The 27,500-nt window shown below is 42.6% G+C and overlaps 1 pseudogene; it reads right to left on the bottom strand.

The window, feature by feature from the left end:
- LOC136831444 (zinc finger protein 624-like) overlaps positions 1-27,500 on the bottom strand; it is a 378,392-nt pseudogene that overhangs the window by 79,645 nt on the left and 271,247 nt on the right.

Below are 27,500 nucleotides of genomic sequence, written 5' to 3'. Positions count from 1 at the left end.
TGAAATTATTAAGGTCTTACCATCATAATCTTTAAGCTGTGCTCTCCAGGATGTTTCATCTCTTGAAAGTCCTAGTTCCTTGCCATATTCATCTCCATACCATACCATAAGTTCTGTTCCCCTAGAATTTGAATGTAATAAGGAAATCATTAATATAAATATAATTTGAGTTTATATTCAAATGCTTTCAAATTAAATAGAAAAATTATTTTAATGACAACATTCACTTAATACAGTACTACACTTAAACACAAATGTTTGTGATGTGTCTTACATTCAACATTCTACTAAAACATGTGTAAGGTGTCAAAGAAACGAGCAGGTAAAGGTTACTGCTACTTTATTACAGATCCAGGCAGCTTATATTGCGGCCGACTGACGCCGGGCCGTGAGAGACAATGGAATTGACTGTGACCTGAGGTCGAAACAATAAACAATAATATGCAGTGAACGAGTACAAATTACAATACAAAACATACAGGGCTACAATATAGATACAGTCTTGATGCCTGTGAATGAAGAAACATGTGATACACAATGTGTGACATTCGTATAAATACCATAAAGTAAAAATGATTAAAATGCGTGACCTGGCACGTTTTAGGCGTGACTAATTGAGCTTGAAGAAAACGGGAAGTCACCAAAGAAAACAAGCTCAGCGGAGACTTAATTAATGGCGCCGCCGAAACACTATCCTGGCGCCGAATTGGTGACTTTACAAATACTCCCCCAAGACGAGGGACGCGTCTGATTAATCCCTGTACCTGGTGGGACGCTGAAGGGTGCCGCGGCTCCTTGAAGATAACTGAGGGGCCTCCCGCCTGTGAGGCTGCTGTTTGGGCGGTCCTTCCTGGCGGCGGCGCGCCGCGGGGTGAGGGCGTGCTGGAGTGCGTTTGGGCGGAAGGGGTGCTGCGTCGCTGCCGGGACTCTCCGACAGGAAGGCGGGCTTTAGCCGGTCTATGGAAACCCAGTCGTTCTTGCCTGGGAGTGCCAGCCGAACGCCTTGCTGTTCCGCTCCAGCACGCGGAAGGGTCCCCTGTAGGGCTTAGTTAGTGGTGGACGGACGGCGCCGACTCTGACGAAGACGTGGGTGGCGGATGACAGCTGTGGCGGCATGAAGGTGGTTGCTTTGTCGATGTATGAGCGCCTGCAAGGGGCGAACTTGCCGCCACGTCGCGGAGCCTCTGCAGAGATGGGGAGTGGCGATCATCCGTCACAAGCTCTCCCGGCACCACGAGGGGTTCCCCCCAGGTTTGTTCAGCTGCGGATGGGGTGCCGCGGCTCTGGGGTGGTCCTCAACCCGAGGAGGACCCACGGCAGCTGATGTTTCCAGTCCTCGGCGGTGCAGCGGGCCATGAGGGATGACTTTAAGGACCTGTGGAACCGTTCAACCAGGCCGTTGGCCGCTGGGTTGTACGCTGTGGTGGTGTGGTGCGTGGTTCCCAGCAGTTGAGCCAGGGCAGACCACAACTCGGAGAGGAAAGCGGGGCCCGTCGGTTGTGATGTGGTCCGGGACGCCGGCGGCTAACCCAACTGGAGAGCAGGGCCTCAGCGCACGCGCTGGCGGTGGCTTCTTGCATGGGCGTGGCCGGGCCACCTCGCCGAACGGTCTACCACCGTGAGGAGGTATCTGGATCCGCCTGATGGGGAAGGGGTCCGACGACGCCGATGTGGATGTGGCCGGCGGCGCCCTGGCTGTGGGAACTCGCCTACCCCGACTGCGTGTGACGACCCACTTTACTGGTCTGGCACTGCAGGCACTGTTTTGCCCAGGCTGTGGCGTCCTTTGCACCCGTGCCAGACGAACTTTTTGAAAGCAGTTTGGCCGTGGTCCTGCCGGAGGGGGTGAGAGGCCGTGAATGATGTCGAATACCTGGCGGCGGCGTGAGGCTGGAACCAAAGGGCGGGGCTGGCCTGTGCTGATGTCACAGAGCAGGCTGGGGCCTCCGGGGCGAGGGTCACGCCCCGCCACTTGAGGGATGTGATGGCGGTGCGGTATGCTGGGGTTTCTGGGTCAGCGGCCTGTTCTCTGGCAAGGTCCTGGTAATCTACACCAAGCTGCACTGCGTTCAACTCGACTCTGAGAGGGCGTCTGCTACGGATTTTTCTTGCCGGGGAGGTACCTGACGGAACAGGTAAATTCGGCTATGGCTGAGAGGTGGCGCTGCTGTCTGGAAGACCATGCGTCCCCTGCTTCGTGAAGGCGTGAACCAGTGGCTGGTGGTCTGTGAAGATTGTGAAGGGCGTCCCCTCCAGGAGGAACTTGAAGTGCCGAACTGCGCTGGGTACATCGCGCAGAGTTCCTGTCGAAGGTGCTGTAGCGGGACTCTGCGGGACTGAACTTCTTGCTGAAGAAGGCGATGGGCTGGGGGCGCCGTTGATGATTTGCTCCAGAACAGCACCGCAGGCAACGTTACTGGCGTCTGTCGTCAGCTGGGGGAGCCTTGGGATCCTGGTGTGCCAAGGCGGTTGCCTTGGTGAGGGCGGCCTTCGTCAGGGAAAAGGCCTGCTGCTGGCTGGGTCCCCAAGACAGGGACTTCGTTGACCTTTTAGGACTTCCGTCAGGGGGCCGTGGTGTGCGCGATCCCGGGATGAACCGCCTGTAGAAGTTTACCATCCCAAGGAACTCCTGGACGGCCTTGATGGAGGTGGGTGTCGGGAACTTGGCTACGGCTGCCACTTTCGATGTAAGAGGGCGGACGCCTGTCGGAGACGCCTCGTGACCCAGGAATTCTGCTTTCTGGACGCCGAAGGTACACTTGTCAAAACGGACGACGAGGCCGTTTTCTTGGAGGCGCTGGAGGACTGCTTTGATGTGCCTCTGGTGTTCGCGGTGAGACCTGGAAAATATGAGAATGTCGTCGACGTAGCAGACGCAGAATTTTAGGTCCCCAGGATGCTGTCCATGAGGCGCTGGAAGGTGGCCCCGCGTTCCTCAGCCCGAAGGTGGAGAAGGCGAACACATAGGACCCGAAGGGCGTGATGATGGCTGTCTTTGGTATGTCCTCTGGCGCAACAGGTACCTGGAAATAAGATTTAAGAAGGTCCAATTTAGTGAATATTTTGGCCCCGTGAAAGGAGGCCGTGAGGTCTTGCATATTGGGCAGAGGGTAGTGGTCGGGCTCCGTTGCAATGTTGAGCCGCCTGTAGTCGCCGCAGGGTCTCCAGGAGCCGTCCGGTTTCTGCACCATGTGGAGGGGGAGGCCCATGGACTGGAGGCTTTCCTGCAGATGCCCATCTGTTCCATCTCCCGAATGCTTTTTTCGCCTCCTGAAGGCGCTGCGATGGGGAAGCCTGCGGAACTTCGCATGTGTCGGGGGCCCTTTAGTCACTATATGGTGGTATATGCCGTGCTTGGCTGGGGCCCCGGGGACTTGGCGAAGCTCGGGCTTAAACACCTCAGGGAACTCCGACAGAAGGTGTGCATACTGGTGGGGGCGACGGCGCTGATGGTGGGTCTGGGTCCCGCCGTTAACGGAGAGACCGGCAGGAGTCGGTATCGAGGAGGCGCTTGCGCCCCACGTCGACTAGCAGGCCGAAGTGCGCCAGAAAATCGGCCCCCAGGAGTGGGGTTCCTACGTCCGCGACGATGAAGTCCCAGGAGTAACTCTGGCCAAGGATGGAGATCGACAGGAGCCTGGTGCCGTAGGGAGAGGATGGGGTTCCGTTGGCGGCCGTCAGGAAGGCGGCCGGGTCTGGTGTCTGGTTGCGGTCTCTCTGGATGCTGGGAAGACCGACTTAAAGGCTCCTGTGTCGACCAGCATCATCCTGCCGGAGACGGTGTCGCGGACGTAAAAACCTACTGTTTTTGAGGCCCTGGGTTCTTCGGCTGCCATGGCGGCCTGTCCTGCTGGCGCCGCCACCCCGTTTTTTGAACGGTTGAACGAGCAGGGCGGCAGGCAGTTTCGGGCGTCCTTTCCGAACCACTTGTGGTAGCGACAGAAGCCCGGGACCTCCGTCTGCTGTGGTTCGGTGGACGTCTGTTGGCGATGGCGTTGACGGGCTGCTCACGTCCTCTTCAGGCTGGACGGAGCTGACCGGCTGTGTGGCCGGTTTTAGCCGCTGTGAAGCCTTGACGGAGTCTGTGAGGTGTTGTGCCGCCTCTATGAGGTCCTCGACAGGCATGGTGTAGGGGTGAGCGATCTGGTTGCGTACTTCGGGAGGAGTTGGCGAAGGAAGATTTCCGTATGAAGCTTATCTCCTGCCGCTTGTTTGTGCCACCCAAGACTGGTATTGACAGGAGATCTACGACCATGCCCCAAGCGTCTCTTGGATTGAGGTCGTGGCGTGGATTATTGGCAAGGTCGATAGCACGGGCGGCCCGCTCGGCGATGGGCAGGGAGCAAGCTTCGAGGAGGAACTTTTTTGTGGTGCTGTATGTGAGGGTGTGTGTTTCGGGTACTCGCGAGATGAGTTTGTTGTACACGTCCTCCGGAAGGGCGTTGAGCACTGTGTCGGCCTGTAGGATTTCGTCCGTGAGGTCCGCGATTCTGAAGTGGCTCTCCACCCTGCGCAGCCACATCGATGGGTTCCCCTGCGTAAACGGCGGCAGCTTTACGGTGAGGGCGGCCCGCGATGTGTGTTGCCCGCCGCCGTGTGTTCGGGCGCTGGTGTGGAGTTGCGGAGGGCCTCGATGCGGGGCGGCGCGGCTGTGATGGGAGGTAGGTAAACCTCGGAGTCCGCGGGTCCGCGTTTAACTGCATGAAGGAGGGGATATCCGCGTCCATGCTCGCTCCTTTGACCCCTTACTGGAGTGGGGTACTCGCGTCAGTACGCACTTTCGTGCGCCGTGTGGTTCCGCTAGTGACGCTGGTGGGGTACGCCGACGAGAGTCAGCACGCTCAAACGCTGGTTACAGCGCCGTGTTTAGGCCGCTAAGAGCGTTTTGGAGAAATCCTGGAGCCAAGACTGAGTCGCCGTGTGAGTCCGCTAATGGCTCCGGGATACTCCGGGGGTCACCACTGTGAGGTGTCAAAGAAACGAGCAGGTAAAGGTTACTGCTACTTTATTACAGATCCAGGCAGCTTATATTGCGGCCGACTGACGCCGGGCCGTGAGAGACAATGGAATTGACTGTGACCTGAGGTCGAAACAATAAACAATATGCAGTGAACGAGTACAAATTACAATACAAAACATACAGGGCTACAATATAGATACAGTCTTGATGCCTGTGAATGAAGAAACATATGATACACAATGTGTGACATTCGTATAAATACCATAAAGTAAAAATGATTAAAATGCGTGACCTGGCACGTTTTAGGCGTGACTAATTGAGCTTGAAGAAAACGGGAAGTCACCAAAGAAAACAAGCTCAGCGGAGACTTAATTAATGGCGCCGCCGAAACACTATCCTGGCGCCGAATTGGTGACTTTACACATGCACAAGTGGCCATAAAAAGGCATTTTATATTACTGTAAACAAAGAACATATGCAAAGTGCCAAATGATCTTAGAAGTTACAAAAAAAACTGTATAATTCCTAAGACAATTTCAAAACTTTTCTAAATTACAAAGCATTACCACACATTTACTTTTATAAAAGATCCATAACTTTGACCAAGCAGTTGCAAATTAACAGAGCATAATTCTTCATGCATGAACCATTTACACTTCCTTGGACTTTTTCTCCAGCTACTGTCAGTTAATATCATAGTTCTAGAACTGTCATATTTGTCATGGGGTGATCCACAGTCTTCCTGCAACAGATATATGTTAGCCCTACATCTTTCTGCCCAGACACAAAAAACAATTCCTTGTCTTTCTGAGTTTTACGGACCTTATCTGTACAACTGGGTTGCATTAAATGTCACAATATCCAGTATGAATAATTAAACATCTATTACATATGTGATCTGTGTGACATTCACCAATATCTAAAACAGGGCTATATAATTTGTTGATGGCATTTACAATCACCAAAGATACAGAGGTGCACTCATTATGAGCCTAGCCATCTGGGGACTTACATACCACATGGGACAGCCAGAATGTCAATGCAAAATCCAGGGTTCATGCAAGAAAAAAAGGTTGAAGGAATACCACAGATTATTATTATAATATTATTTATTATTATTATTGACACTGTTACTATTACTGTATTACTATTACCAAAAATAAATACTCACTGGCTTGGCCAAAAAGGTTTGTTTTAAGAGACATCTTGTTTAACAAACCACAACTTAAAAACCTGATACTATAACAAGATACAATAAATATAAAAAATTAACAATTCTGTCAATTTGATTCTGTTCGTAAAAAAGGTAGAGGGTTCTTCAACAATACCACCTCGGTTGAGCAGCTTATAAGTCCACATCAAGACTCTATCCCCCTCAACACTTTTCCTTAGGGAAAATGTCTGTGCTGGCACAAAGACAGCTTCACATAAACCAGCCAACGAAGCGCTACAGAAAAGAAGTTTCCTATCTTCAATGAGGCAAGTTTTTCTAAGGAGCTGAAATAACATTGAGTATGGTGGGAGTACATAAGTAATATGGATCCTCACTAGGAACAACATGGACATCTGCTGTCTAGAGGAGGTAGAGATTTAAAGAGAACAAACAAAAAGAATCAGTACGGACTTAGAGAAATATACAATTTGATGGAATGATGGTGTGACAAGATGAAATAAGGGTAATAGATGAACTAGTGGTGTTACTATACCTCAATACATGATCTAGAATGAAGGCAGTGGCAAGTGTATCAGAGGCTTTTGAGGTAAAGTTGGTGTCTAGTAAGGTTCAGCCAAGAATATTTTAGCACAATAAATGAAAGCAGCTTTCAAAACTGTAGAAGGGAAACCCATGGAAGCTGTTGTATATGGATGACCTGGTGCTATCAAAAGAATCACATCAAAGGGTTATAATGATGAAAACTGGAATGTTGAAAATCAACATAATCAAAATAAGCTTATGGTGACCAGGAACCTGTCAGAAGAGTAATGTTTAGATGCAGAGGGAAAGGTGAAGAGATGAACCCAGAAATATGAACTGAATAAAATTGGCACTGCCACAAGCAATACTCAGGAATGCAAACTTAAAACTGAATAAGATTTTTGGTACAAAAAGATTGCTATACTGGCAATTAAATTTATCCCATTTCTAGATTACAAATATTCATGATGCATGTGAAAGGTCTATGTTAATTTCTGCAGCAGAGCACTAACAAAATATTGGAGATTTTGAAAAACCATGGCTTCAAAAGGCCAAGAATCTACAGAAGCCTAAGAATCATGGTTGGAATGCAGCAGGAAGATCATATTACCATGAAGTGACACAGATGTCTACACTGGCTAGAAAAAAATTGTCAAATACTGATATGAGTTGGACAGATGATAAGGAAATGAATACCTAGTAAAAAATAAATACAGTAGTAGGTATGGAATTATCAAGATAAACGACCATCAGAAAAGCCCAAAAATTCAGGAAAAAGGGTACAGAAAAATACCTAGACTTGACGAGAAATCTGGCATAAGTGCATGAGACAAAGAAAGTGGAGAAAAATAATTCTATATTCAAACTTTACTTGAATGTGATCCATCAATTGACTAACTTTTTAAAGTTTTGCCATTTATATTATGAAAAAAATAGAATCCCTGTACAGGACTTGTAATATACTAGTTTCCATTGTTAAAGGTTTGGCTACTTAAGAAAACACAACTTTATTGGAATGTAAGATATTCATACCAAGCATCATGGCCACAATATACATTAACTTAGTCCCCAAAGTAAGTGAGAATCCAGTTTTATAATCAATTCATGACAAACATTGGTTTCCAAAATAGAAACTTTCATATTATTTTCTAAACCCACCAAAAACAAAAAAAGGGATTTTGACAACGGAAAAGTCTATTTCTGGGGGAAGACCTGTGTCACCCAGTGAAATGGTTCCAATAGCACACATTTCTAGGTATAAATATTGCTAAATATACCAGAGAAAAAGCTATCCATAATGCCAGGGTTACTACCCCTGGATCGATCACCACAATGGTGTCGGTATGCACTAAGGGGTGAGTGGTAGCCACTGTCACAGATGCTTTGCCCAACAGATCTCTCCATTCTCAAAGCCCCCAACATGGGAGAGCCATTCTACCTACTACCTTCCGTTTGCTGCCACCTACCACACGCGCCCGCCATCTTCATCCCAAAATTAGCACACTCCAAGCTTGGTATGCTATCCGGGTGGGAAAGGAAGTATAGGGATGGGCCACTGGGTGACACAGGTCTTCCCTAGAAATAGATTTTTCCGTTGTCAAAATCCCTTTTCTGGGCTCGACCTGTGTCACCCAGTGAAATAGTAACAGAGAATCAGCCATACAATAGCTTGGTGGTACCATCTAAAAGATTACCTTAATGGAGCTAAATAAAACTAAGAGAACAATACTGAGTTTTAATAATCCCAAATTATAAAGTTCAAAATATAATTAAAAAACTATAAGGCACATAGTCTAGAAATACCAAATAACCAACACCAAGATAATGCTAAACAGATTATGTCTTACAAACAGGATATCAATGTTACAGGCATGAGTCAGGCTGTGAAGCAGACCTGACCTAAAAGGCTAGAAAGCAGGGCAAGCAAGCGAGGCAGGTAGGCGAGAGAATATACCAATAGGTAATTTAATCAAGAATTACATTAAAATAAGGATAAACAAGAGTTATATATACTAGTCTTGAGCTGGACCAGGAGGAACAATACTTCCTGCAGCTACAGTGGAATATTTAAGAGCCTCTAGGGACTTAAGATAGTGGCGTTTAAATACTGTTGGTGATTTCCAGCCCGTATACTTTTTAAGGTCATCAAAATTCATATTGTGAAAATAATTAGCTGAGGTGGCTACCGCCCGAATATCATGTACCCGAGGTACTGAATCCAGGTTAGCCTGTTTAATAAAAAAAAGAATTTGTTGCCTGATGGCCTTTAAGGAAATGGTACCCCCATTTTCCCTAACAAAAAGAGGGCCTGAAGTTCTTTTAGAAGTTCTATTTAACCCTTAAACGCCGAGCCTCTATTTACAAAAACGTCTCCCGTATGCCAGCGGCGTTCGGTGAGTTAGCGCTGAAGCGGAAAAAAGTTTTTTTCAAAAAATCACAGCACGCTTAGTTTTTAAGATTAAGAGTTCATTTTTGGCTCCTTTTTTTGTCATTGCCTGAAGTTTAGTATGCAACCATCAGAAATGAAAAAAATATAATTATCATATATAAATATTGGAATATATGACAGCACAAAAAAAAACAATTGTATACAAATCGCTGTAAGCACAACGGTTAAAGCTAATGAGTTAATTTTTTTTAGTTGTATTGTACACTAAATTGCGATGATTTTGGTATATAACAAACTGTAAAACGATCAAAGCAACACAGAGAAAATATTATCACAAAATGATGCATGAATTCGAACGCGCGGACGTAAAAAAATGTTTTTTTTTTTAAATTCACCATAAATCGAAATATTGTGCTAGAGACTTCCAGTTTGTTGAAAAATGAAGCTAATTGATTGAATATTACTAGACTGTAAGTGTTTTAGCTTACAATTGCAGTTTTCGACCATTTCGGTCGAGTTAAAGTTGACCGAAAGTCAAATTTTTTCTATTTATCATGATTTATATGAAAATATTTCAAAACTGATAAAAGCTACAACCATGAGTTATTTTCTGTTGTATTGTACATGAAATTGCGCACATTTTCATATATAAAACTTTATGTAACGACTAATATAAAACGGTGCAAATATTACGACAACGAGACGAAAGAATTTCTGAGATGTTCAGCCGAGTTACCGCGCAGACGTAAGGAAAATGTTTTTTTCAAAAATTCACCATAAATCGAAATATTGTGCTAGAGACTTCCAATTTATTGCAAAATGAAGGTAAACGATTGAATATTACTAGAATGTAAGAGTTTTAGCTTACAATTGCGTTTTTTTACCATTTCGGTCGAGTTATAATTGACCGAAGGTTGAAATTTTGGCAGTTATCGTGATTTATGTGAAAATATTTCAAAACTGATAAAAGCTACAACCATGAGCTATCTTCTGTTGTATTGTACATGAAATTGCGCACATTTTCATATATAAAAGTTTATGTAACGACTAATGTAAAGCGATGCAAACATTACGACAACATGACGAAAGAATTTCTGAGATGTTCGGCCGAGTTACCGCGTGCAGACGTAAGGAAAAAGTTGTTTTTTTTTCAGAAATTCACCATAATCGAAATATTGTGCTAGAGACTTCCAGTTTGTTGCAAAATGAAGGTAAATGATTGAATATTACTAGAATGTAAGAGTTTTAGCTTATAATTGCGTTTTTTTTACCATTTCGGTCGAGTTAAAGTTGACCGAAGCTTGAAATTTTGGCAGTTATCGTGATTTATATGAAAATATTTCAAAACTGATAAAAGCTACAACCATGAGTTATTTTCTGTTGTATTCTACATGAAATTGCGCACATTTTCATATATAAAACTTTATGTAACGACTAATATAAAACAGTGCAAACATTACGACAACGTGACGAAAGAAATTCTGGCGCGGACGTAAGGAAAAAGTTTTTTCAAAAATTCACCATAAATCGAAATATTGTGCTAGAGACTTCCAATTGGTTGCAAAATGAAGGTAAATGATTGAATATTACTAGAATGTAAGAGTTTTAGCTTACAATTGCGTTTTTTTACCATTTCGGTCGAGTCAAAGTTGAACGAAGGTTGAAATTTTGGCAGTTATCGTGATTTATATGAAAATATTTCAAAACTGATAAAAGCTACAACCATGAGTTATTTTCTGTTGTATTGTACATGAAATTGCGCACATTTTCATATATAAAACTTTATGTAACGGCTAATATAGAACACTGCAAAAATTACGACAAAATGACGAAAGAATTTCTGAAATTTTCGGCCGAGTTACCGCGCACAGACGTAAGGAAAAAGTTTTTTTTTTCAAAAATTCACCATAAATCGAAATATTGTGCTAGAGACTTCCAATTTGTTGCAAAATGAAGGTACATGATTGAATATTACTAGAATGTAAGAGTTTTAGCTTACAATTGCGTTTTTCGACCATTTTGATCAAGTCAAAGTTGACCGAAGGTTGAAATTTTTTGTAGTCGACATACGGTACATCCACTTGGCACCCAACAGACAATTTTAGTCGACGTATGATACGTCCAATAGGTGTTTAAGGGTTAAATAAGCTTTTAAAGTGTTAACTGGACATAAAGATAGATCCTGTGGAAGGGGAATAATCTTCCATGGAGACCATCTATTTTGTGAATCCTCATTCTTTGCTAGAAATCTGAGATCCGGAGACAACAGAACTTCTCCTGATGGGAGGAAATCAACATGATTCGGTTCTCTAGAAAGAGCAGATAGTTCAGAAATTCTAGCCCCTGAGGCTAGACTTACTAAAAATAACGTCTTCCTTAACAGACTCGGGTATGTACATAATTCGTTATCAGTGTCTGATGCCAATTTAAGTACGTCATTTAAGAACCAGGAAACCGTGTGTGGACGGATTGCTGGTCTAAGACGAGCACATGCTTTAGGAATTGACGAAAAATATGAGTCTGTAAGGTTAATATTAAAGCCATGTAAAAATATTTTTCTTAAAGCAGATTTTGTTGTAGTAATAGTACTAGTGGCCAGACCTTTCTCAAATAATGATCTGAAGAAAGAGATTGCTAGACTCGTGGTCATTTTCTGAGCTTCAGATTCCCTTAGAAATAATGCTAACTTTTTAACTGCTGAGTCATATTGTCTAAGTGTAGATTCCCTCTTATCTGATTCTATGAACAGTGTATTGAGAGGGTCAATGTTAGCGTCTTTCTGAGCTGCAAACTTCATGAAGTCCATAAAGCTAGGGCACTCAGAATTCTTGAGGAAGCTGACACAGTCCGAGTTTGCACTACTTGTGTCAATCTTGGATTGGGGATCTGTTTGTGCCGGAGCTTCAACTCCAGTAGAAGAGGAAACCAATTGCTCTTCGGCCAATTGGGTGCCACAAGTGCTACTTGACCTTTGAATCATCTGAGTTTGTGTAAAACTTTCATCAATAGATTTATTGGTGGAAACAGATAGATCCTTTGCCATCTGTTCCAGTCGATTGACATCGCATCTGTGGAATGACCTAGAGGGAAGCTTGTGGTTGCTCTCTGTGGCAAACAGGTTATCTGGAGACCCGGTACCTGAAGACAAATCCACTCGAATGATGTCGTGTCCAAGGACCATTCTGACTCCAACGGAGTTGTCCTGGATAGTGAATCTGCAATGACATTTCGAACACCTGCCAGGTGGGTAGCTGACAGGTGCCAAAGATGTTTCCTTGCCAGAGAGAAAATTGGAATCATTACATGATTGATATGGCTCGACTTGGAGCCCCCTCTGTTTAGGCAATGTACAACTACTGCACTGTCCAGCACCAGTCTGATGTGAATCTGTCTGTCTGGACGTAGTTTCTTTAATGATAGAAATACTGCCATTGCCTCTAGAATGTTGATATGGAACTGGCGGAATACTGTCGACCATGTTCCTTGAATTTTCTTGTGTTGGGAGTATCCTCCCCATCCGCTTAGGGAAGCATCCGTATGGATCACTAGCGATGGATGGGGAAATTGAAGAGGCACTGACCTTGCCAAACTCTTGACTGTCGACCATGGTCGAAGCCTCTTCCTCAATATCGGCGGAATTAGAGACACCTTGTCTCTGTTTCTGCTGTTGGCTCGTTTCCGCCATACCCTGTTTATATCCTTCAGTCTGGCTTTTAGTAACAAGTCTGTTACTGAAGCGAACTGAAGAGAGCCTAGAACTCTTTCCTGGGTACGACGAGAGGCTCTTTTGTTCTTGAGGAACTGCCTGGTAGCTTTGGCTATTTCCCTCCTCTTGGCTGGCGGAAGTGACAGTTTGTGTGTGTTTAGGTCCCATTGGATTCCTAACCACTGAAATTGAGCAGCCGGAACTAGACGGGATTTCTTCCTGTTTATTTGGAATCCCAAGAATTCCAGGAAGTTGATTACTGTGATTGTTGCTTTTCGACATTCCTTGGCGTTGGATGGCCATATTATCCAATCGTCTAGGTATGCGGCCAGCATAATCCCCTGAGCCCGTAGCTCTTGAACTACTGTCTCTGCCAGTTTGGTAAATATTCTGGGCGCTATGTTGAGCCTGAATGGCATGACTCTTGAACGAGTATGCTTGTTTTCCTAGTCTGAACCCTAGGTAAGGAGAGAAATTTCTCGCAATCGGGACGTGATAATATGCGTCTGAAAGATCTATAGAGGTGGTGACGGCCCCACGGGGAAGTAGGGTCTGTACCTGCGAGATTGTAAGCATGCGAAACTTGTCGCATTGAATGTATAAAGTTGAGACGAGACAAGTCTAGAATTACTCTTTGCTTGTCTGAGTCTTTCTTTGGGACACTGAACAGACGGCCTTGAAATTTCAAGTGTCTGACATTCTTTATTGCCTTCTTTTGCAGAAGGTCTTTTGCAAAGTCCAGTAAGTCTTTGGATGGAGGTTGATGGAATCTGACTGGCGGAGGAGGGCCTCTGCTCCAGCTCCATCCCAGACCTTTTGAAATTATACTGTGGGCCCATGGACTGAAGGTCCAATGGTCCCGGAAGAGATATAATCTCCCGCCTACCTGGGGAGGCTCATTGACTGGAAGAGGTCTTACTTCCTCTGCCTCCTCGGGCTCCTCTTCCACGCGAGAGAGGTCTGGATGCTGCTCTACCTCTACTACCCCTCGCATGCCTATTGTATCCCCGAAACGCCCCTTGGTTTTCAAACGAAGCGTTGAAAGCTGGGGAAGTCACGAAGGTTGGCAGAGCTGAAGCTTACTGAGCCGGCTGCATTAGTACGTACTGCTGCTGAGGCTGTGCCTTGGATGTGGAAGGCTGTCCGATCTGTGAGACCGGTACCGCCTGAAGCACAGTCTGAGCCTGAGGCTTCCGATAGCCCTGGAATCTCCTGAACCTCTTCCTTTCCTTAGGTTGAGGTCCGGAGGTCTCAGAGGACTTCCTTTTGAAAGGAAGACCCCAGCGAGAGCGAAGGCTCTGGTTGCCTCTGCCAGGACATTATTGACCTCATCCTCTGGGAAGAGGTTAGGTCCCCAGATAGAGCTCTTCATGAGTCTATTGGGCTCATGCCTGATGGTGGCGTCGGCAAAGATGTGCTTCCGGCAGTTCTGCCTCGCAACCACAAAGTCATAAAGGTCCGATTGGAAGGATGCCAGTGAAAATTTTTCTAGCCTAACCTATCCTTAAATTATTCAATTATGTGATCCACTCATCTGTTCACGTTGTTCTTTTTACTCTATGCAATCCAGCTTACGACAACAAAAACCACAAACAGACTTACAACCCAACCATTATCGACCTAACCTTCAGAGAGCTCTCTCTACCTTTTTCCACCATGCTTTTAACACTACCGCTTCTTGTTTTGTTTACATTTTTCTCTCTCCCGCCATTTTCATCCTGTGACGTCACTTCCTATGACGTCACAACAATAACATACTCTTTAAACATAAGGAATGCTATGCTGTAAAAACATCTTATAAAACTAAACACGTGCTTTCTTTTTATACATTCTGTAATACCCATACACTTCATCAATACAGAAAATAAAATAATGATTAACTTATAAAACTAACATACAATCACACTTATCTCCTTCTCCCTTCCCTCCAGCCTTTTCTTATCCTAATCCCCTCTAATCTCCATTATTCTCCAATTCTTTACCCTCTACATAATTCCTAATGCTTTCCCCAGAAACTCCAGCTTTGGTCAATACATCAGCTATTTGATGCTTTCCTTTTATCCATCTCACCTCACTTATTTCTCCAGATTCTATTGTTTCTCTTATTGCTGCAATATCAATTTTTAATCTCTTACTACTTACTCCTGTACTTGATTTTATTGCAGTCATTAGGGTTTTACTATCAGTTTTCACCAGTGCTTCTAATTTTCTCCTTCCTACTATCTCTTCCCACAAATGTTTGAAATATATCAATCCTTCTGTGGCCTCCCCAACACTCAGAGCTTCTGCTTCAATGGTGGACTTTGCTACTCTTCTGGATTTCCACCATATAGGGCTTCTCCTCTTACCATCTGTCAATGATATCACATAACCTAATTGAGTATGACCATCTTCAATATTCCCGAATGAAGCATCTGCATAGGCTTCCCAATAAATCTTTTCTTCTTCTAATTCACTTATTATCACTTCTCCCATTATGCACTTAGTTTTTCTCACTATCTTAATCAGCTTTCTCATATCTTGAGTCGTTCCTTCTTTAAAAGCTTTACTTAATTCACTAACATCATATGATATTTCTGGCACAGTATGTAGTGATACCCAATTCAACTGTCCTACCACTGATCTATATTCTGTTAACTCCTTTTGTCCTAATACTCTATTACCTGTAAATCTTCTGGCTTCTGGTTCTCTTTTAGAATTTATATACTGCCACTGATTAAGACAAATTCCATTTTCCTTATGCTCTACTATTACTCCTATATACTTAAAACTTTTACTTTCTTGTTCTCCTACTCGTGATTTCCCTTTCAATTTCCCAATTGTTTCTTTTAAAAATCCTTCAGTTCCTCCATAGCAAAAATCATCTACATGTGTACATAAAATACCATTCAATTTATTGTCTTTCTTCCAAAAGCATATATTAGGTTCTAATCTACTCCTCTCACCTTTAAGCTCCTCCACCACTTTTACCACCTTACAATACCATGCCTTTGCTGCATCCTTGAGCCCATAAACAGTTTTCTTCAATTTCCATAATCCACTCCAACCATCTTCACTAGGTGGTTTTAAATATACCTCTCGTTGTATTTCATCACCCTGTAGATATGCAGTTTTTACATCTAACGTATAACAATTCCAATCTTTCAGTTTTATTACCGTCAAACAAAATGTTAAAATTTCGGCATTGCATGTAGGAGCATCTTTTTCCCATTCAGCCATTTCTTCTTCAAAACCTCTAGCTACCAATCTTGCTTTACATATCCTTTCCCCACCTTTTACCTTTTCAGTTACTATCCATCTTGTAGATATAGCTTTTTGTCCAATGTCATTTACCTCCTCATATACCTTGTTTTCTCTCCAACTTTGTAGTTCTTTTCTTTAGCTTCAATTACATTTCTATTTTCGAATCCTAGCAAAACCTCTTCTTCATCTTCAATTTTTTCTACATGACTATAATCTCTTAAGTCAACCCATCCCTTGTCACCTGACTGTGAGTCTTCTACATTGTACGAATCAGCCCAAGATTTGCTTGATCTTTTCCCTGCAAGGCTCAATATCGTCCACTCTTCTACTTGTCCTGTATTTTTGTTTATAGCTCTAACTCTACTTCCCTTTCTGAATTTGGGTATCTCTTCTATTAACTCACTTTCTTCTGTTACCTCACTTTCCCCTTCATCTTCCAGTGTTTCCTCTGCCAAATCTCTTTCTATAGTCTCTTCTATATCAGCATTCCTTCTCCAGCCAATTATCATCTTTCCTTCCTGCTCATCTATATTCCCTTCCTTTGATGCAAGGGATTCATCTTTCACAGTGTGTGTTTTGTCTACTTTAAGTATCTTCTCCTTTTCTGGTGATAGTCTTTGAATCCTAGTAACATGTATTCTCGCTACTTCTCTTAGAGAATCCCCATGTTTAACCACTACTGTTTTACCTGATACTCCCACTACCTGAGCAGGTCCTCTCCATTCATTTTCATTTTCTCTCTTATAGAATACCTCGTCTCCCACTACTGCTTCTTCAAATTTATGTTCTATGACATTTCTGTTTAGAGCAATTCTTATTTTATTACAAGACTCATTTTTGATAAACACTTCTCTGGCCTTATGCATTGCATTCAGTGTATCCCTTACTATGCTTTCTTCCATACCTTTTCTCTGCTTGCAGGACTTGAACTTTCTTCTCCCATTAAATTAGGCAAGGAAGGATTTTTCCCAAATACTAATTGGTTAGGGAGAAACCACCATTATTTATTAAGCAGTTCCTGGCACTCACTACCCATCTTAATGCTATGGACCAATCCACTTCCTCATCATCTTTCATCTTTCTTAAGCTTTCTTTGATTATGCCTACTGTCTTTTCACACAATCCATTGCTCCATGGAGATTCTGATGCTGTGGCTAATACTTTAATATTCCATCTTTCTGCCATCCTCCTTACTTTTTTATTTTGAAATTCTCCCCCGTTGTCTGATAATATTTTAGAAGGTGCCCCAAATATCGCAAACCACCTGTCAAAAAGAGTCCTTATAATAGTTTCTGGTTTCTTGTCTTTTATCCAAAAAGCCTGACAATACCTTGTTGCCATATCTACCATTACCAAGAACTTTCTCTCTTCTATCTCTCCCACATCCATTGCTACAACTTCATTGAATGTCTTACTCCAAGAAAATCCCACTACTGGTTTAGCTGGGTTTCTTTTATATCTTTTACATACTTCACAACTTGCGATTAAGTCAGTTAGTAACTTTTTTATTTCCTCTTTTTCCTTCTCTCCCAAACCGTCACTCCACTGTGCTTCTGTTAGCTTCCATATTTTATCTCCACTTCCGTGGCCAAATTGTAGATGTAACTTCATCATTGTACCTTTAATTTCTCTTAGGCTCTTTCCCTTCCACCCCTCCAATAATAATTCTTCTACCTTCCTCCTCAAAATTGGTATTCTTAAATGGCCCTGTCTGTCTTCTCGTAACTTTACCTTCATTTCCCCTAATACTTCTATTTTAACACAATTCTCTTTTAAATTTATGGTCATCCCCATTTTACTCATGGTTTTCTTACCTATTAACCATGGTACATCACCCTGCAAAATTTCTGTCTTCAAATAAAACTTTTTGTTTTTCAATATCACCGGTATTTCCATTACTCCTTTCGACTTGTATGATGACTCACCGAAATTAAATACTTTATTAGACTCTTTCTTAGTATCATTCATTCTCCTCAATTCTTCCTGATTCAAACCCACAACAATGCGTGCTAGTCACAATTCCCCACAAACTGTTGACTTACATCCTGTGTCTAAAATTGCATCAACCTCTTCCCAAGATTCTTCTTCTATTTTGCTAACTTTTCCTATATAAACTTTTTTCTTCTTCTTGTCCAGTTTCTGATTTCTTCTTATTCTGAAAATTCTGAGGACAATCTCTGGCCCAATGCCAATCCGATTTGCATATAGCACACAGTGTTACTTTCCTTCTCTATTTAAAGGATTTCTTCCACCTCTACCTCGATTCACCTTTCCCCGATATCTTTGGTTTTTCCACCCTTTCCAAAAATTCTCACAACCTTCTGATCCTAACCATTCCCCCTCCTCTCTATTCCCTAATCCCTCAAATATTCTTTTCATTATTTGTGACACTGTTTTATATTCCAACTTTTCTCGACCACAAGCTGCTAATACCATTTGTTTTTGATCTTCTGTGAGATTCGATTGTTCTAGTACATGAAAGCCTTTTGCTTCCCCTTCAAGCATGCTTTTCCCTAGTGCCCTACTACACTCTGACTCTGCCTTTTCATACCTAATTATAAAATCTCTCATCTTTTCACTAGATTCTCTTTCTATTTTAAAATAGTTTTTCATTTTACTGTAATTTTCCATTAACGTATCTTTTAGATACACTTCATCTAGTTTGGACAGGATTATCTTTGAACCCTCACTATCCTTAAGTTCATTTCTATCTATTCCTTCTGTTACTTCTAAAGCTTTCCCTTTTAAGCTCATCCTTATCTCTATCCCCGGATATTTCACTTCTACTCCACACACCACAAGCCAATCTTCGACTTGTCCTCTCCATCCTTTATAATCGCCCTGTGCCCCGCTAAATCTCGGACAGTCTCTCCTCCATTTCATCTCACAAAGTTTACCATCAGGTCCGTCCATTTTTAACGAACCACGCTCTGCTACCATTTGAAAATTTTTCTAGCCTAACTTATCCTTAAATTATTCAATTATGTGATCCACTCACCTGTTCACGTTGTTCTTTTTACTCTATGCAATCCAGCTTACGACAACAAAAACCACAAACAGACTTACAACCCAACCATTATCGACCTAACCTTCAGAGAGCTCTCTCTACCTTTTTCCACCATGCTTTTAACACTACCGCTTCTTGTTTTGTTTACATTTTTCTCCCTCCCGCCATTTTCGTCCTGTGACGTCACTTCCTATGACGTCACAACAATAACATACTCTTTAAACATAAGGAATGCTATGCTGTAAAAACATCTTATAAAACTAAACATGTGCTTTCTTTTTATACATTCTGTAATACTCATACAATGACTAACTTATAAAACTAACATACAATCAGCCAGTAATGACTTTGTGAGGACCTGAAACAGAGGTTCGTCAGTATAGACTAATGCAGTCACCTCTGAGATGGTGACGGAATGAATGGAGCGACTCAACCTGCATCTAGCCTCATACTCCGTCTTCAGCAGAGCATCCGGAATCTTGGGAAGTTGCTCGCTGAACAGGGTGGAGGCACACTAGGGATCGAGTTTCCCCACCGTGAACGTTGCTGGAGCTCCCAACCAACATTCCGAATCTCCGGGGAAGAGAAGGGAAGTAGGATCTGTCTCCCGGAGTTGAGGTATGGACTTACCATCCATCCCAGCCTGAAGGGTCAGCTCTGCAATCTTAGTAGTGCAGGGGGTCGGGATAGAGTCACCTACAGAGAACATAGTGAAACTTCCTCTAAAGGGAGTAAGTTTCGTGTTCTTGCACTCCCAGTCAGTGAGAGCGCGCATCAGGGTGGATTGAGCTTGGTTCCTAGGAAAGATGACCGTTTCCTTAGGGACCTTATCGGATCTAATCCAGGCTTCCTCAGTTAACCTGGCAAAGCCTGGATAGGGAGGCACTAGGTTGGCTGGAAAGAACTCTAGTTCTTCCAGACGACAAGTGCCCATCCCTCTATGGTCAGTGTGCCATTATGCAGCGGAGCATGCAGGGCCAGCCGCCACGGGTTCCCCTTATCAAAGGGGGGCAGTCTGGAGGCATCTGGGACAACATGTGACTGCTGTACTGCTCCGGATTGGATAAATCCAACAAGCAAGCTTTCCTGGGCCTGCATTCTCTGTGCCAATGACAACACTGACTGTCCTGAGGTCTCTAAGCTTGTGACAAGCTGAGACGAGAGATCTTGTAGCCGAGCTTCAACCTTCGAATCGATCCTCTGCATCAGCAGGTCAACGAAAGCCTCAGAGTCGAAGCTAGGCTGTGGGGGCTTAGCCTTCGAAACTCTGGTCCTCGACCCCTTAGACGGGGGAGTAGCCTTACTTAAGGACGTCACTGGTTTGGGAGCCAGTGACGACCTAGAGGGAGCTGGCGGATTAGACCTTTGAGGTCTAGAAGGCTTAGGTAAGTCCTTCTTCTTCAGAGATTTCACCTTGGGGATAACAAACCGAGATCTGTCCCCAAGGTTAGCTGACTTGGAAAATCCCTGAAATGAAGAGGACGAAGATGGTGAACTAAATAAAATTGATCTATTTCCACTACCTTCACCTGCCTCACTTACTACCCTACCTTCTACCTGGTGGTCATCGACGCTCATCAGTTCGATGTGAATATTGATGGCCGCTACTTCTTCCGCCACCTCTTCGCACAGATTTTCGTCTTGGGGGGGCTGCGTCTCTTCCCTGATCCTCGCAATGAGTGGGGCGGCCACGTCCTTCGGTACTGCGGCGGAGATCCGAGCATTCGGATAAAGGAGATTGCAAATCTCCTCCGACAGTACATAGGGGCGGCCAGACGCTACATTTCTTCCAAATTCGCCAACCCAGGTCTTCAGGGTCGACAGCGAAGAGGCTCGGATTGCTTGGTTAGACTGGAAGAGAAGGTAGGACTTGCTAAAAATATTCTCCAATTTTTTTGCATATATCCATATTGAGCCATTAAAATCAAAAGGGACTAAAGGTTAGCAGTCTCTTGTCACTTACCGACACATCTGTTACCAGCTCATAAAGAGCGTAACAAATCTCACAGCCGTCCAGATGCCAAACAACCAGGTCTCCAACTTGCACCGCGCAGCTGGAGTGCGAGCGGCACACCTCGTGTCCGCAGGGTTGTTGGAGGACGGCCGTGCAGCCTGGCTCCTGGCAATGTACCATCTGTAAGTGGAATGATGGTACATGAGTATCATCAAGGCAAGACCCGCTGGAACCGAGTCCGGCGGCAAAAGTCTATTTTAAAATAGATTTATGCTACGGAATGGTTAACTAATTAATATTTGTGTTATAAGCAAGTACTCTATGTTACTCCGCACTGACTTGTCACTGAAATCTCATTGTGTCACATAATATGGAATCGGCGTAATATGAGCGAAATTGAGTGTTCGCATATAGCCCATCTCTCAAATCGCCCAAAGCAGTAACCAAATAATGGAAACCGTAGAATATGCCGGAAACCATACCCACCGGAGTGGTTAAATGGACAATAATATACGAGAGATCTGACTAGCCCGGCGATGACTCCGCCGCCTCAAGCAGGCGGTGTATATAAAGTACCTTTAAAACAACTAATTCTATCATATCGTAACTCTTATTTGCTTTCACGGGACAGTGTTCGACGCTCCAGCTACTAACTACTATAAGTAATTAGTAGCGAGCTAGCGAGACACCGCCCCGAACGAGTCTGGCCCGGAAAGGGAAAGGAAGCTGAATGGCGGAAACCTGGTGGAACGGCAACCGGTCAGGTGGATGCACCCTCCGAGAAGCCGAATGCAACCTCCTATACGGAGGTGCCAAGCGCAAGCGATCGGCTTTCCTCTTACGAGGATGTCGCCGAGGCAACGTCGCCAGATTCTAATCGTTCAGGTAAAGAAGGACTAGGCTACATACACGAAAAAGCAGGAGGTTAAACCTCCTTGTTCCTAGCCTACCCTCCAAAACCAAAACTTTGGCCTGGTCAGGAAGGCTAGGATTGAGCGCTACAGGCGTGGGGAGAGAAGAACCTACGTACTAACCTAGCCTCACCCTCCAAAACCTAACAGCCTGGTCAGGTGGGCTAAGTGTGAATGAGGAACTCTCTCACTAGCCTAACCTCACCCTCCAAAACCTAACGGCCTGGTCAGGTGGGCTAAGTGTGAATGAAGAACTCTCTCACTAGCCAAACTTCACCCTCCAAAACCGTGAAACGGCCTGGTCAGGTGATCTAGGTAGCCTGAGCGTGCAAAAGCGCATGTCATGCCTAGCCTAACCCTCCAAAAACGTATCACGGTCTGGTCAGGTAGGCTAGGCTAGTAACTACCTTTTAAAACCATCCTTGTTACCAGAACAAATTAAAATATAATGTTAACCACCCATGATGTGGGTTAGCCTAAAGATTATATATAAACATAAATGATTCGGTGGCCGAGAAGGAACCCGAAAATCATTCGTAGGTAACTTTAGGTACCCAGGTGGCCTACCTCTGACACCGAATCACTCACATAAACTAATCCATTATACACATCAGCTATAATCATGATAAACATAATAACACCATCGAGAAGGCACCAACTCGCTGGTGGAGGAAAGGAAACTAATAAAAAGACTCAAATTCTATGATCAGAAATAATTGAGCCTGGCTCAAGCCATGATACAAAGGTTCCATTGCCTCTTCACCAGCGACGAGGTAAATTCTCCAAAATATGCTCCAAAAACCGAAATGGAGTAAGTGGATGGTATCTAGCAGAATTTCGTTCTGCTAATTGCGGAGACTGAAGGTCGAAAACACAACAGAGGCAAGCATAGCCTACGTTCGGCTGCGCACCTGGTAAACATATATTGCATACAGTTCATAAATACAGTGCCTCTCGCATTTAAAAACCAATCAGATATTGTACTCAACTTAGATGGTGTGATATCCTCACGGGATGACATGATTAAAGCCGTAATTTGATTGAAAACACCAAAAGAAAAAAGACACGGTGTTCACGTGTTGTGCTAAATTTTGGAATAAAGATGGCGGGCGCGAGTGGTAGGTGGCAGCAAACAGAAGGTAGTAGGTAGAACAGCTCTCCCATGTTGGGGGCTTTGAGAATGGAGAGATCTGTTGGGCAAAGCATCTGCGATAGTGGCTACCACTCACCCCTTAGTGCATACCGACACCATTGTGGTGATCGATCCAGGGGTAGTAACCCTGGCATTATGGATAGCTTTTTCTCTGGTATATTTAGCAATATTTATACCTAGAAATGTGTGCTATTGGAACCATTTCACTGGGTGACACAGGTCGAGCCCAGAAATGCCACATTTTAATCTTTTCAAAAATTAAAAATTGGTCTATTCCATCAATTAGACAATAAGACTACTGCCCATGGATTTCTAATGCCACTGAAAAAATGCTTATCAAGCTTTTATATATTCTTTGAGGTTTATTTTACATTGATTGATTGATTGTGGGTTATCTGGCGTCACAACTACCAGGGTCACTGACGCTGAATACTAAATGTGATCTTTTCACTTTTATATGTTAAACAAAATTAAAAATAAAATTCTGCTAAAAAGAACTACATATAAATTTAGTTAAAAAAAGAAAACTATAACTTGTTTTGCCATGCTATAATTACCACCTGCTTCACTGCTATATGATAAAAAAGATTCCTAAGTTCCACTAGACTGCGACACTCAACCAGCAAATGCCTAATAGTCAGTGGAACTAAGCAATCGTCACAGAAGAGCTCATTCTCCCCATTCATCATACAGTATGGCCATGAGTTAAACGTGTTTAACCAATACGTAATCTACACAATACAACCTCCCACTTCCTTGGTATTAGGTCTTATTTCCAAGGGTGTGTCTGACTAGTGATTTCTTTCATTTTATTGGGGCCTACTCTGTCCCACTGAAGTGCCCACAAATGCTGGATGGATTTCCATATATCATGGAATGTATCACGATATGGAACAGGGCATTTTCTCAGTACCAAAGTTTGTGCTGCCAGTCTGGCTAGCTGGTCTGCCTCTTCATTTCCCGATATGTTCACATGGGCAGGAACCCAACAAAAAGAAACAATGCTTCCTCTATAATGGTGCAAGAAGATCCACTGCAAGATCTTCAATACTCAGGGATGGTCAGTACTGAAGACTTCCAGGGACTGTAAGGGACTTTTTGAGTCACAAAATATTGTGTAGCTAGACACTGGGAGTGTTGCAATATGTTCCAGTGCTAATAAGATACCATACAGCTCAGCTGTAAAGTTTGAAGCAACTGAAGGAAGTGCACCTCTTTGGTTAAAAGATTCACTAAAAACTCCATAACCAATGCCAGCATTGGATTTAAAACCATCAGTAAATATAAATCTTGTATCTATATGCTCTGATGCATGCTCTAAAAATATTGCCCTCATTTCCTCATCAGATTTATCCCTCTTTGCTCCATTGAAGTACCTGCAGAATTTCACAGCAGGTAACTTCTAGACAGGAGTAGTGGGATACACAAAAGGAAGTACTGTGCAGCTAAACAAGTATCTAAGTACTGATGACTGGCGATAGAGTTCAAGGGGCATTTCTCCTGCATCAACTAGCAAACTAGATATTGATGATGAACGTAAAGCTCCTGTGGCTATACGAATACCTGAATGACGAACAGAATCTAAAATTTTTAAGTTAGATGAAGAAACTGAAGAATATACTTCACAACCATATGACAGCTTTCATAAGATTAAGGTTTTATGAAGCTTTAGTATAAGATTTCTAACAGCTCCCCAACTAGTGTGAGACAGCACCTTCAAGATGTGTAGAGCTTCTAGGCACTTTGCTTTTATATGTCTGATGTGGGGGACCCAAGTCATTCTCCTGTCAAAAACTAGGCCTAAGAAGAACGCTTGTTTTACACATGGGATTCTACGGCCACGAAAACAGAGGTCTGGATCAGGATGTACTCTCCTGATCTGGCAGAAGTGGACAGCAGTAGTCTTGCTTACAGAGATTTTAAAACCCTGTTCCTCAGCCCAACTTGCTATTTTATTTATCATTAATTGTAACTTTCTTTCAGCTACAGTCATCCGGGTGGCAGCAAAGGATATTGACGGTCATCCACAAATAACGTCTTAACACGTTGACTGCGATTGGCAATGCTGTGAAACGGCCCAATGGGCGTTCTCTTTAAACCCTCATAAAATCAGTAACCAGCTAGCTATTGACGTGAGAGTTGTTATGGTGTATCCCTAAGGTAAGCCGAGTGCTCAGCCAGTGTAAAAAGCGTGACTTTATGTGGTACACTTCGCCTGACATAACAAAAGTATTAATTACAGGCGTTGTGTACCTAATATGGACATAATAGATGTGGTCATATATGGCTCATGTCGCCCAAAACTATTAGAGACAGTTCTGCTGGCGTTGTGTGCCAAATATGGTCACACTGTGGATGTTCAGTTATGGTGCATATCGCTCAGACTGATCTAGGGAATTACCGTATGCAACGTGTACCAGACGTGGCTCATACTCAGTGCGACTCTAAAGGCACACATCACCCTGAATGACTGCACACGTTACTATAAGCGATATGTACCACATGTGGTCAACTGAAAAATGTGTAGAATTTCAATATATTGTTATTTTATAACAGATTTATTAGTCATTTGGTGTTTTGCAGACACACATGCACACACACGCACATGTATGTACATGCACACACACACACACACACACACACACACACACACACACACACACATATATATATATATATATATATATATATATATATATATATATATATATAACCTTTGTATGTTTTCATGTGTACATGAAATTTGTAGTACACACACATGTGTATATAGGAATATATATAAACATACACATGAATATAATACATATAAGATGCACATACATGTTACAGACTGACACACATTAGGAAACATATACACAGGCTGTATTTTTGGCAATATAAATTTGTATTTTGCATAAATAAAAGTATTTATATACAAGTAAATTATTTAGGTCTTCTGCAGTTCTTATTCATATACTGTATCTGCCCATCTGTATACATTAGCCCATTTTTCTGTACGTGTCTATCCATATATATATATATATGCATACATACATACATACATACATACTTACATACATACATACATGCATTACATACACATACATATATAGACTGATATACAAATTACCCATTGTCCCAATATGATGAAAAGTTAATTTGTTTTTTTATGTAGAAGCAAAACAGAAAAAATATTAATTTTATACTTGTACTCTAAATACTACATGATTTCCTTCATCATACAAAATATAAATGGATATTTTTCACCAAGAAAAGGATGTTATTAGGTATTATTTTACTTATGGACATTAATTGCTTTCAACATAAAATATAGGTTTTTCTGTTGTATTATGATGTGATTTGAATGATTTTGAGGTTTATTTCCATCGCAAATGAATACTTATCCTTCCCGGCAAATGATATATACAAAATTAATAAAATTACGACTTGTCAGAATATTGCACCCCTTCTCTCCATAGCTAATACGGCAAAACTGTAATCAGTAAACACAGTTTTGCCGTATTAGCTATGGAGAGGGGGGGCAGTATTCTGACAACAAGTCGTAATTTTATTAATTTTGTATACAGTATATCATTTGCCGGGGAAGGATAAGTATTCATTTGCGATGGAAATAAACCTCAAAATCATGCAAATCACATCATAATACAACGGAAAAACCTATATTTTATGTTGAAAGCAATTAATGTCCATAAGTAAAATAATACACCACTATTAATTTTTTTCAGAAGTAAAATGTTTGCCAAACTGATTTATTTTTCTACTGAATTTATATAAATATAATCTAGGGTTAAAAGGATAGCATTTTTGTTGATCTAATGATAATGTTTTCTATTTTTTTTACTGAAAGAAGGAAAGAATTTAAAAAAAAAAAATATGCCCCTTTTGCCAGCATTTGAAGATTATTTTCAGTAATAAATAAAGTGTTTAGTTAATGTTCTAGCTTAATTTAATTAATTTCCAATATATTACAATAATATTTTGGTATAGAAAAGCCCATTTTGATTAAATTTTGGATACTTGAAAAAAAGATATAATTCTTAGCATGTGTACCACATAGGGTACACATCGCTCATTCAGAGAGTCCCCTGTGAACCATATATGGAGCACATAGCAGTCAACGTGTTAAAGACCTCTCTTGGAATAACAGCTGCGACAATGTTTATGGCCAGAACAAAGTGTTACACTGAGAACACTGCCCTGGGGAACACCTTCTTGGCACCTTTTCTCTGATAAAGTACTGCCAACTTTCAACTTTAAAATACCTATGATGTAAAAATGATTTGACAAATAAAGGTAATTTTCCTCATAGACCACTGTCATGCATTGTCTTGAGAATTCCATGTCTCCAAGCAGTCATATGCCTTTTCTATATCAAAAAACACTGTCACGTGGTCTTGTTTGGAGGCAAATGCTTCACACACTGAGGTTTCAAGTTGCAGTTAAGGTATCCAGTGTGGAGTGCATTTTTCGAAAACCCGCTG

The sequence above is a fragment of the Macrobrachium rosenbergii genome, chromosome 48, assembly GCF_040412425.1.
Source record: "Macrobrachium rosenbergii isolate ZJJX-2024 chromosome 48, ASM4041242v1, whole genome shotgun sequence".
Taxonomy (NCBI): domain Eukaryota; kingdom Metazoa; phylum Arthropoda; class Malacostraca; order Decapoda; family Palaemonidae; genus Macrobrachium; species Macrobrachium rosenbergii.
This window is presented reverse-complemented; position numbering and strand designations above follow the sequence as displayed.